This window comes from Capricornis sumatraensis, chromosome 12, assembly GCF_032405125.1.
Source record: "Capricornis sumatraensis isolate serow.1 chromosome 12, serow.2, whole genome shotgun sequence".
Lineage (NCBI taxonomy): Eukaryota > Metazoa > Chordata > Mammalia > Artiodactyla > Bovidae > Capricornis > Capricornis sumatraensis.
Genome location: NC_091080.1, coordinates 90,810,180 through 90,820,966, shown reverse-complemented (window position 1 = coordinate 90,820,966; position 10,787 = coordinate 90,810,180).

The window sequence follows — 10,787 nt, the reverse complement described above, 5'->3', positions numbered from 1 at the left end:
CTTCTCGGTCAGCTGGGGTTGATCCCTGCCAGCCCCCGCTGCGTGTGCTTTGGGCGTGTAGACATGCTTTAGATACAGAAAGAAAGGTTGTTTGCTGGGCACCGTCATTAAAAACTTCCCTTCTGAGCACCAGCTGTGCTTTCAGAACATTTCGTTGTGTTGGTTTCACAACGCAGGATCTTGTAGGCTGAGTCATCTGGGGATCCCAGAGCGTAAAATAAACATCCAAGCATCAACGAGCTCATGATAATATAAATAAGTGACTAAGTAAATGAGGAAGAATAGACAAATGTGCAAATAGCCTATGTGGTATTCCACACTCAGGGAGGTGGCATAGAAGCTCGCTCTGCTTAAATATGGGCTGTGGAGTGTGACTTCTCTCAAAAAGGATGGCATAGAAATAGCGGGAGAGTGACTTTCCAGTGGGAAGAGCTGAGAGCTCCAACCTCAGTCCTCCGGTCAAGGTCGACATCAATAGAGTTGATTCATGTGGCCAGTGTGTGCCCTTGATTTGAGATAAGAATGGGACTGCCCTTACCTCTGTGGTCTTCCTCCCGAAAACACATTATCCCAGTCAAATCTTAGGGGGAGGGCAGAGACAAATTTAGACAAATCTTAGACAAATTTCAACAAAGAAGAGTTCCAGAAAATATCTGCTCAGTCCTTCTTGAGATTGTCAAGGGCATCAAAAACAAGTCTAAGAAACTGTCACAGCCATGGAGACATGAGGATGAAGTGTTATGCGCATCCTGGACTAAAAAGGAAACATTTGGTGAAAACGAGGACTTCCGTGATGGTCCAGGGGTTAAGAATCCTCCTGCCAATGCAGGAGACACGGGTTCGATCCCTGGTCTGGGAAGATTCCACATGCGGTGGAGCAACTAAGCCAAGCACTGCAGCTGTCGAACGCCTGCTCTAGAGCTGGGGAGCTGAAACGACAGAGCCCACGGGCAGTGACGACTGCAGCCTGCACCTTCTAGAGCCCGTGCTCTGTAAGGAGAGAGGCCTGCAAGCCACAGCTAGAGCAAAGCCCACGCAGCAGCTTAGAAAAGCTCGGAAAAAAGCCCAGTGCAGCCAAAAATATATGAAAAAATAAAACTCGGGCCATCTGAATAAGCTGTGGGCCTTAGTTAGTTCTAGCATACCAAGATTGGCTTATTAATTGTAACAAATCTACAGTTCCAGTGTAAGATGTTAATAACAGGGGAAAGTAGGTGAGGAGGTATATGGGAACTCTCTGGACTATCTTTTTAATTTCTGTGTCATTCTAAAACTGCTTTAAAAAATAAGATCTATTTTCTAAAGAATACAAGCATGAACACAGGGCACACACTTTACTGTTCACCTTGGGCTTCACTATGGGTGGTCAACACTGGCTGTATCCCTGTGCCATCAGAAAGGAAGACCCAGTATTTTGTACAATTATTTCAAAACTGCAGGTGTGTTTCCACAAACTTTCAGTCAGGATTTCTCCCCAGAAATAATCCTGAATCTGTAAAAAAAAGATGACAGTATGCTATGATTTTGAGCAATCGAATTCCTCAATAAATGGAAACTTTGTTTCAAAAAAAAAGACTCAAGCATCATCTATTAAGAAGAGATCATTTTAAATTCAATAACTATAAAATGATACTTTGGAAAAACTGCTGATAACTTTATTTTTTTAATTAAAAGCAATAATACATTATTAAAATGTGTTTTTAAAAAGTCATGTTTCAGTGTTACGTCTTTGCTGTTTCTCTAAAATGCTAACACACTACATGTACACTGAATGCTACCCTTATTTTTCTTTTTAAATAAATGTCTTATTCTTACACCCAACCCGTTCTTGCAGTTGCGGTTGATCTCACTTCCTACTCTTGGTGATATTCTTTTGATCGTTTAAAAAGTTATCTTTTCCCTTCAGCATGATGTGGTTCATCATTATAACCAGTGAAGGTACCACATAATAACGCAGACCTCGGCAAAACTGATAACAGGAGGGACCATAATTTACACCAAACCTGTTGGAAAACCCGCTGTAACAGTAAAATTGAGGGTAAGTGCTGGAAATCAGACACAAAAGACCACACATTGCATGATTCTGTTTACATGAAGTGTCTATAAAGGCAAATATATAAAGAAAGATTAGTGATGCCTGGGGCCAGAGGGCAGAAATGGGGATTGACTGGAAATGGATACAGAGGATCTTTGGGGGATGGTGGAAATGTTTTAAAGCTGGATTGTGGTAAACTTCCCATAATTCTGTCAATTTCCTAAAAGTCATTCCAATATATATTTTAAAGGGTCAATTTTATGGTATATAAATTATACCCCAATAAAGATGCTTATTAAGATGGTCCGGAGTCCATCTCAGCCGGTCCAGAGTCATCAAGATGGATTTCTGTAACTATAAATGTTTTAAGGCTGGGGGAGATGAATTTCTGAATCTGAGAATGATTATGGTTACTTTGCCTCTGAATCAGCATTGAGTCTCACGGGACAAAAGCTGCCGTCCTCCTGGGTTGGAACCAGTGTGTTCACGGCCCTTAATCCATGAGAGAAGCTGTGCAAAGGACTTCACAATGAGTAAGCTAAGAAATTCATTATTCTGGATCTTGTAATTTCTTTCTCTTTTACTCCACCGTTACTTCTTCATTTCTATCATTTGTGTTTGACAACTTAAAAAAGTAACCTATCTCTATTCTTTTCATAATTTAATGTTAGCTACAACTGTAGGCATCCCTTTTCTTTTCATTAAAGCCAAGGGCCTTTATTTTTGTACCTGAGGCTGTTGAGTTCAAGCAATTAGCGGTAGAAAAAGCCATGAGAATTTTTCTTTTTCCAGCTGAACTGAAGATCATAACCTGTGAATAAATAAATGTCATTGCTGGGTTAGAAATCAACGAAGAAAGACTACAAGGAAAATTGTGCTGCAAGAACAGGCACTCTTTTGCAACCCTTAATGTCTGGATATTTATGGAAAGTATTCATGAATGTTAACCAAGGGTATTAGACATCTCTTTGTATGATTAGGGGAAAGGACCAGAAAGGAGCCAGTTAATAAAAAAAAAAAAAAAAAGAAAGAAAGAAAATTAAAAAGTCCAGTGGTGAGAAATTGAACATATCAGCCATGAAATTGTGTTAATTTGATAATTAAAGTGTCTTAGTTCAAATGTAGATCCTGGACAGTTAACAAAATGGTGACAAAATAATTAGGAAAGAAGGCATATTATATACACATTAATAGCTGAAATGAGTAAAGTAGAAAGCTCCCTTCAGGAAAATGCTTTTTGAACAGCACAGAGCAATTATGCATGGACTTGATCTTATTTCATCATTCAAAGAGGATCTGGGAAGAAAGACAAGGAGCCTTTCTAGTTCCGCTGAGTTCTGAAGGGCACAAGCAGAAACAGAGCGGGAGAAGATGGAAGTGGGGGACAGAAGAAAATGGAAACTAATGAATAAAGAAAGAGGGGCACAGAGTCCCGCAGATTGGACCCTTCTCTTCCCTTCTAATTTTCTGACTCCTTGCTTCGCTTCTCTCTCCCTCTCACCTTTCTTCTCTCACATTTTTTTTGTCCCCTTTAAGATTTTCTCTAGTCTCTTGGCATATTTTATCTTTCCTTTCCTTCTTTCTCATAAAAACATTCATTAAAGCAAGAAAACTCCTGAGAAAAATGAAAATGAATGGTTTAGTTTTTGTACCAAATTCAAAAGGTGGAGACGAAGAAAGGAAACCAATGCATCATGTCTTTATAGCTCAGACGGGATAGCAACCTTCGGAGAAAATAGCAAACCAGGGGATAGAAGCAGAGGCCTTTCAAGGAAAAAGATAATTCATTACAATAGCTATTGTTCTGAGGCTGGGTGTGCGAACTGATATTTGTACAATTTCAGCCAGGTAATTGGGTTCTCTGGCTGTGTCTCTTTCCCTTGAGGAGTTTAAATTTTTCCTTTTATAACCATAATATGAAGATGAGTCAGTGGCCCAGTTTTTTAAAAAGTAGATTTTTTTTTAACATAGTTTACAGTATAGTTAAAAGTGAAGCATCTCCTCTTATGTATAAAGCCTCCAGGGAATGCATTTAGCTGCTAATTTTGAGAGAGGAAGGGAGGGAAGGGTACCTACACTCTTACACATCAGAGTCATCTCATTCATCAAGTCATTCATATCATCAAAGCCATCATTTCGCTTACTGCCCTGCAGCCGTCCCTGTTGTTCATGCTTGTTATTCATTATTATTTCTATTTTTATTACTAATATGTGCATAAAGCAATTGACGTTAAATCATTTTTGCCAGGTCATTCATGTCATTTCTTTTCAGACCTGAAAAAAGTCAATCTGTGCATATTATAAAAGAGAAACAGAGATGCGGGGAAATTAGGTGCCTCGCTCACGTCACATTGCAAACTAGGAGCCAATCTGGGCCTAGAAGTCAGGCCTTTTAGAGTGCTCTGGCCACCAGCCCAAGCTACCTTTTATTTATTCCCACAATGATCCAACCAGCTTGGAAATACAGGTATTTTATACCAATTTGCATTCTTTTTCTGGAGAAGGAAATGGCAACCCACTCCAGTATTCTTGCCTAGAGAATCCTGTGGACGGAGGAGCCTGGTGGGCTGCTGCCCATAGGGTCACACAGAGTCAGACATGACTGAAGTGACTTAGCATGCATGCATGCATTCTTTTTAACCAGGTCACAAAGCAGCAAACTCTTGCGTTCAAACTGCTTTGGATGGTGTTGACTAATCCCAGAAAAGTTGCAAATATCAATAAAGTCCCCTACACACAGAACTCCAAGTTCTGAACTTTCAAAGATGGGAACGTGTGTTCCCCTGGTGTCTGTGTGTGCTGGTGTCTGGTGTGAGCGACACCGCAGCTAGCCCTCCGTCTCCTGCTGCTGCTGATCCTCCAGCTCTATTTCCCTCCTCCAGCCAGAGACTCTTCCTGCCTGTTCACTCGATGCCAGCCCCCGTGTGCCAGCTGTTGTGCTGGACTGCTGTACTTTTCAAGGTACATTACTGGAAAATTAAAAATGTTTTATTTTTTGTGTTTGTTTTTTAATGTATTATTTGTGGGAAAAGTATCATAAACCTATTACCGTACAGGACTATACAGCCGATCGTGTTAGCTGAGGACTGTGTGCTGTGCTCAGTCGTGTCCGACTCTTTGTGACTCCATGGACTGTACCTGCCAGGCTCCTCTGTCCATGGGATTCTCCAGGCAAGAATACTGAAGTGGGTTGCTGTGCCTTCCTCCAGAGGATCTTCCCGACCCAGGAAATGAACCCATATCTCCAGGGTCTCTTGCACTGCAGGAGGTTCTTCACCCACTGAGTCCCCTGGGAAGCCCGTTAGTTGGGTTCCTAGCCTAACTTTGTTGGACTTATGAACAGGTTCTTGGAACAAGACTCATTCTTATGTAGGGTACACTCCATGAGGAAAAGGGAGAGATGGTAACTCAGGGCCAGCCTTAAGCCATACCAAAATATCCCAGTGTGTCAGGAATTAGGACAGTTTGTCAGGTTAGTAATTAGTAACTGATCCTGAAGAAGCGATTCCAAACTCCTGTCCTTCTGAGAGCACTTGGCTGAGGGCAGCTAGCACCCTCTTCTTCATTTCATGTTCTCATCCCCTACGAGAATTCAAATTTACTTCAAAGCAGCGCACCTCAGTAATTGCCCTTTATGTTTTCTGAGAGCTGAGCTGACAATGTCACACACTGTCCCGTTAACACTCACAGAGTTTGAGGCAGGCAGTGGGCATCTGTCTGGCAACTTTTCCACGGTCGAGCTTGAAAGTCAATGCAGATCACAAGTATGGTCAAAAAAGAAAAGGAAAAAAGAGCCAATATTTATTACTATTCTTCATATTCAATCTTCATAGTCAGTAGTGTTTTATTTCTACCATGGTTTCACGACAAAACTCATAACAGATCACGTGACCATTGATTTCCTACGAGAACAGCTTTCACTGCCCCACTTTGGTGGCTTCAGGCACGTGATCTAATCTTTCTGGGCCTCAATTTCATCTTCTGGGAAACGAGGCCAATACAGTGGCCACTTCAATGGTCAGTTGAGAGGATTAAATGAGTCAAAATTCAAAGCCCCTAGACTAGTGACTAGGGCATGATCAATCCCGCAGAAACAGCTGTTTACTACTTTTCTGGGGAAAAACACTAAAAGTGTAGATGGACCATCAAACAACTTTTAGAAGATCTTATTTATTTTTAATTTAATCTTTTATTATTTTGAAATTAATTTTATTGGAGTAAGTTGCTTTCATTGGAAGGACTGGTGCTGAAGCTGAAGCTCCAGTACTCTGGCCATCTGATTCAAAGAGTTGACTCCTGGGAAAAGATCCCAGTTGAGGAAAGAAGAAAAGACTGAGGGCAAGAGGAGAAGGGGGCCACAGAGGATGAGAAGGCTGGGTGGCATCACGGACTCAGTGGACATGAGTTTGAGCAAATTCAGGGAGATGGTGAAGGGCAGGGAAGCCTGGCATGCTGCGTGGGTTGCAAAGAGTCGGACACAACTCAGCGACTTGAGCAACAGCAGTTGCTTTGCAATGTTGTTTCGGTTTCTGCTGTAACGCAAAGTGCATCCGTTGTATGTACACATACACCCTCTCCTTTTTGGATTTCCTTCCCATTTAGGTTACCCCAGAGCACTGAGTGGAGTTCCCTGCGCTATACAGTGGCTATCTTTCCTGAATAATCTTACCTGGTTCAGCTATGAACAGTGGACCAAAAAATAGCGTATAGTCTGTTTTGTTCATAAGAAACCCAACGGCCCTCCGCATCCCGGATTTTCTGTGCTATACACTAATTTGCATTCCTATGTGCACAGGTTGTTGTTGTTGCTTGGTTGCTGAGTTGTGCCTAACTCTTTGAAACCCCACGCACTGTAGCCCACCAGGCTCCTCTGCCCATGGGATTCTCCAGGCAAGAATACTGGAATGGGTTGCCATTTCCTTCTCCAGGGGATCTTCCCGACCCAGGAACGGAGCCCAGGCCTCCTGCAGCTCCTGCGGTGGCACTGGGATTCTTTACCACTTAGCCACCTGGAAAATGTGTACAGGACTCCGTTCTTAGTAATGGGTGCATCCGAACTCAGATCTTGTTCTTTCAACCTTGACCTTCAATCTGAGGTTCCGGGAGGTAAATAGCTCTCATGTTTGAAACTGGTGTTTCTTAGAAAGAGTTACTATTTGAGGGGGTGTTATCCTTACTATGGATATTAACACTCTCACTGTTTTATTCATTAGTGTTTTAATATGTTTATGATGAGACACAACCCAAACCAATTTCCAGATCAAATATGTTCCTCCGCCATTTGATTTGTTGGAACAGAGAACAAAAGCATTACCAACAGGGTAGTTTGAATGAAATTATAATTAATTAGGCATATGAATGCACTAATTTTGGATGAGTAATTAGATGACTAATTTCGTTGAAAACAGAACTGTGTGCTTAATGAGATGACCATGGCCAATTCTACCCGCAGAGAATTGTTTCCATTACTTAAGCTTTTGATTGCTGTTGATGATCCAAGGTCACCTGTGGCGCAGGTATGTTGAGGAGTGATTTGAGCCTGTTTCGGCTTGCAATTTCCATCAAACACCCACAATTCAGGACACTTCCCCCAAACATGTTTTCCATGACTGTAGTCTGCAGATTTATTGATATTCCATTTCTCTTCTTTCACACCCTCAAATGCACACACCTTCCCACCACCATCTAAATCCCAAGATAATTGCTTTAAGTTTCTAAATATAGCTATCGCTCATTATTTCAGCTTAAGTTTGGGATCTACCCAATGATAAACTAAACAAGAAGAGAAATGACGCATTGATTGGGCTATAGATAAATCTTCATCCATCTTGGAGACGAATCCACTCTGGCAGTTTCTCCTTTGAAAGGGCTCTGCTGGGGAGACTGGCTCAGATCAGAGGCAACCTTCAAGCACTTAGTAGTTCCGCTCCAGGCAGCTGGTTCTAACTAGCACCTATTTGGCAGAAAGCTACACTCAAGATTTCTGGTTTTAAGTTCAAACCAATATTTCATAGCAATTGTGTTGTCAGAACTCAGGTCAGGGAGATGGCAGATGTTAATTGAAACCAAAGAAGCAAAAACAAACTCTTTTTCACTTTTTCCTTTTTTCATCACGCAGTTGGCAGCTCTACACAAATTCAGAACACAGAGTAAACCGGGAGCGGTTTAGAGACCCAGAAAGTAGAGAACTTCTGAAGGTAGTTTGGTGTCTGGTAAATACCAAAATGATTCTGAAATTGGACAGATAATTTAATGGTGGGAAAAGGGATGGTCTTTGTATGTCAGAAAATAGCATTGTTGATTTTTTTCATTCTACAAAGCAAGCTGAAAATCATCACTACCCCAGTTTTTATGGAAATGCCTTACCTGGTCTATATTATCTAACGACTGTAAGATCAGTCCCCAGAGAAAAACCATTCACCTGGGGTCTCTTCTTTCTTCCTAGACTTCAAAAGGACTTCCTTTTCAGAAAGTGTTACATCTACAGGAAAAAGTGTAGTGGTGCTTAGAATCTAAGTCGAGTCAAATCCACTGTGTTGTTAAAACTCAAGACTCCCCTACTCTTTCTGATAAATGCAAAATTGCAGGAAAAGTCTATGAATCTCTGTGAATATACCTCCTTTGGGGGCATTTGTGTGTATGTAACTCGCTTTACATTTGCCTTGCTCTTCATCTGTTTTTACAGTTTCAAAAGGCAAAGACCCAACACTGATCATCTCCCTGATCAAGGTTTCTCTCTTAGAAGGGAATTACGACTCTACCATAAAATCACCTGAATTAGCGCTTCATAGTTCTTCACCTGCTTTATGGTGTTTCCTTTCACACTGCAGAAATGATTTAAAAATTATCTGCTGAACTCTTCAAATCAGTAACCAGTTACTTGAGCAGTGTTTGAAGATTATCAAGTGGCACTACCTTGTCTGATCAATATTTTGTTCCCATGAGACCAATAAACTCCACGCACCCCCGGCTCCTTTTATGGCTTGCTTGTTAACAGAACATTTCTGCAGAGATTGACCATCACCACCAAGCAGTTTTTAGGTCTGTTGTGTGATAATCTTATCTGGTTTGCTGTTTTATTTGGGTTATTTTTGCTGACCTTTTCCTTGCTCAGGAAAGCCCTTAGGAATGTGAGTTCTCCACCTGAGGATATTGGAACATTATTTACTTTAGATTAGATACGTTGGAAGGTCTTGCTTAAGGAGACCCATCAGCCTTCCACATCCTGCCCAGAAGAGGTCACTTCAGACCAGTTTGTCCTTCCTTGTCTCCATGCAGGAAGGGTCACACTTCAGGAAAATAGAGGCCCTTTGCTTCTGCTGGTTTAACCTGAAGAGCAAAAACAGAAGCCCTCTCTGTCATCTGTTTATTCCTCAATGAGAAAAAAAATTTAAAAAGGAACACTTTGAAAGAGAAATTTAGACTCTACAGAGGGCTTTAGGTGGAAGTGAAGGCCCGGTTTGGAAATTCACAGAACAAAATCCTAAGAACTGTTTTAGCTTGTCCCCTTTCCATGTTAACTTTCCCCCAGGTTTGGCAAAATGATGCGCTTGGCTTTAGTTGTTAACAGTTTGTCCCACTTCCAGAATTTGGGTATTGTTTCCTTTCTGCACAGGAGATTTATTAGAAAAACTGATACTGTGTCAGAGAAGCCGAAAATAGAACAAGACAAAGGGAATCAAAATAATTACTTGTTTTTTTTGTTTTTTAAACGTGTTACTTTAGAAGGCAAGGATCAACACACTTTTACCAGCTTAGAATATTCTGTCCCCTGTGTTTGCATCTAAGTGTTGAAGGTACCCTGGAAAAGAGGGAGAGCATTTGACAATGAAAATGTTGACTTGGTTCAGTTCACTACTATCTTCTGTTACACAGTGCTGAACTCATTCAATTCAGTGAAGTCAAAGTTAGCAAATATTTACTGAGTGTCCTTCATATGTGCCTGGGCCTATGGAACAAACATACAGTTGATTCAAAACAAAGAAAAACTGGTCTGTAATTTATCATTGACCAAAAGTGAACATAAGAGCGACTCACGTTGGCGTGCGAATGTGCACTGTGTGTGTACACACCTTTATATGCATGCCTTGCTTTGATTGCATGTGTGCATGTGTGTGTTTCATATTTGCTGAAAGTGTATGCGTGTGAGTCTGTGCTCGGTCAGTTTTATTCGACTCTTTGCAATCCCGTGGACTGTAGCCCACCAAGCTCCTCTGTCCATGAGATTCTCCAGGCAAAAATACTGGAGCGAGTTGCCATTTCCTTCTCCAGGGGATCTTCCTGACCCAGGTTCAAATTCAGATCTCCTACATCGCAGGCAGATTCTTTATCATGTGAGCCACTAGGAAAGCCCACTTAATAAGTTATCCGAAAGAATTTACCCATGGATATTTTAATGGTCTTTTATCATATCCCTACAAACTATAAAGCAATAAAATACAATATATGTATGTGTGTATTCTACGTTTGCTGAAAGCATATATCTTCCAAAATATGAATAATTCAGGTTGATTTCTATTTTTCCCCAAATCTAAAGCAACCACACTTTTGAATTATTATATTTGGTTTAACTCTTTCTACACTTGACTCATGTGTTGCTCATTATATTAATAGAATTCTACCTGGTGATATAATTTGGGTTGAAAAATCTATTTCCCTAGGGTTTTGGTCTGATAAGTAAACGTTTTGCCAAAGAAAATACACTGGGCTCATAAAACAGACTTTACATTTTACCCTTAAACTAACTGACTGG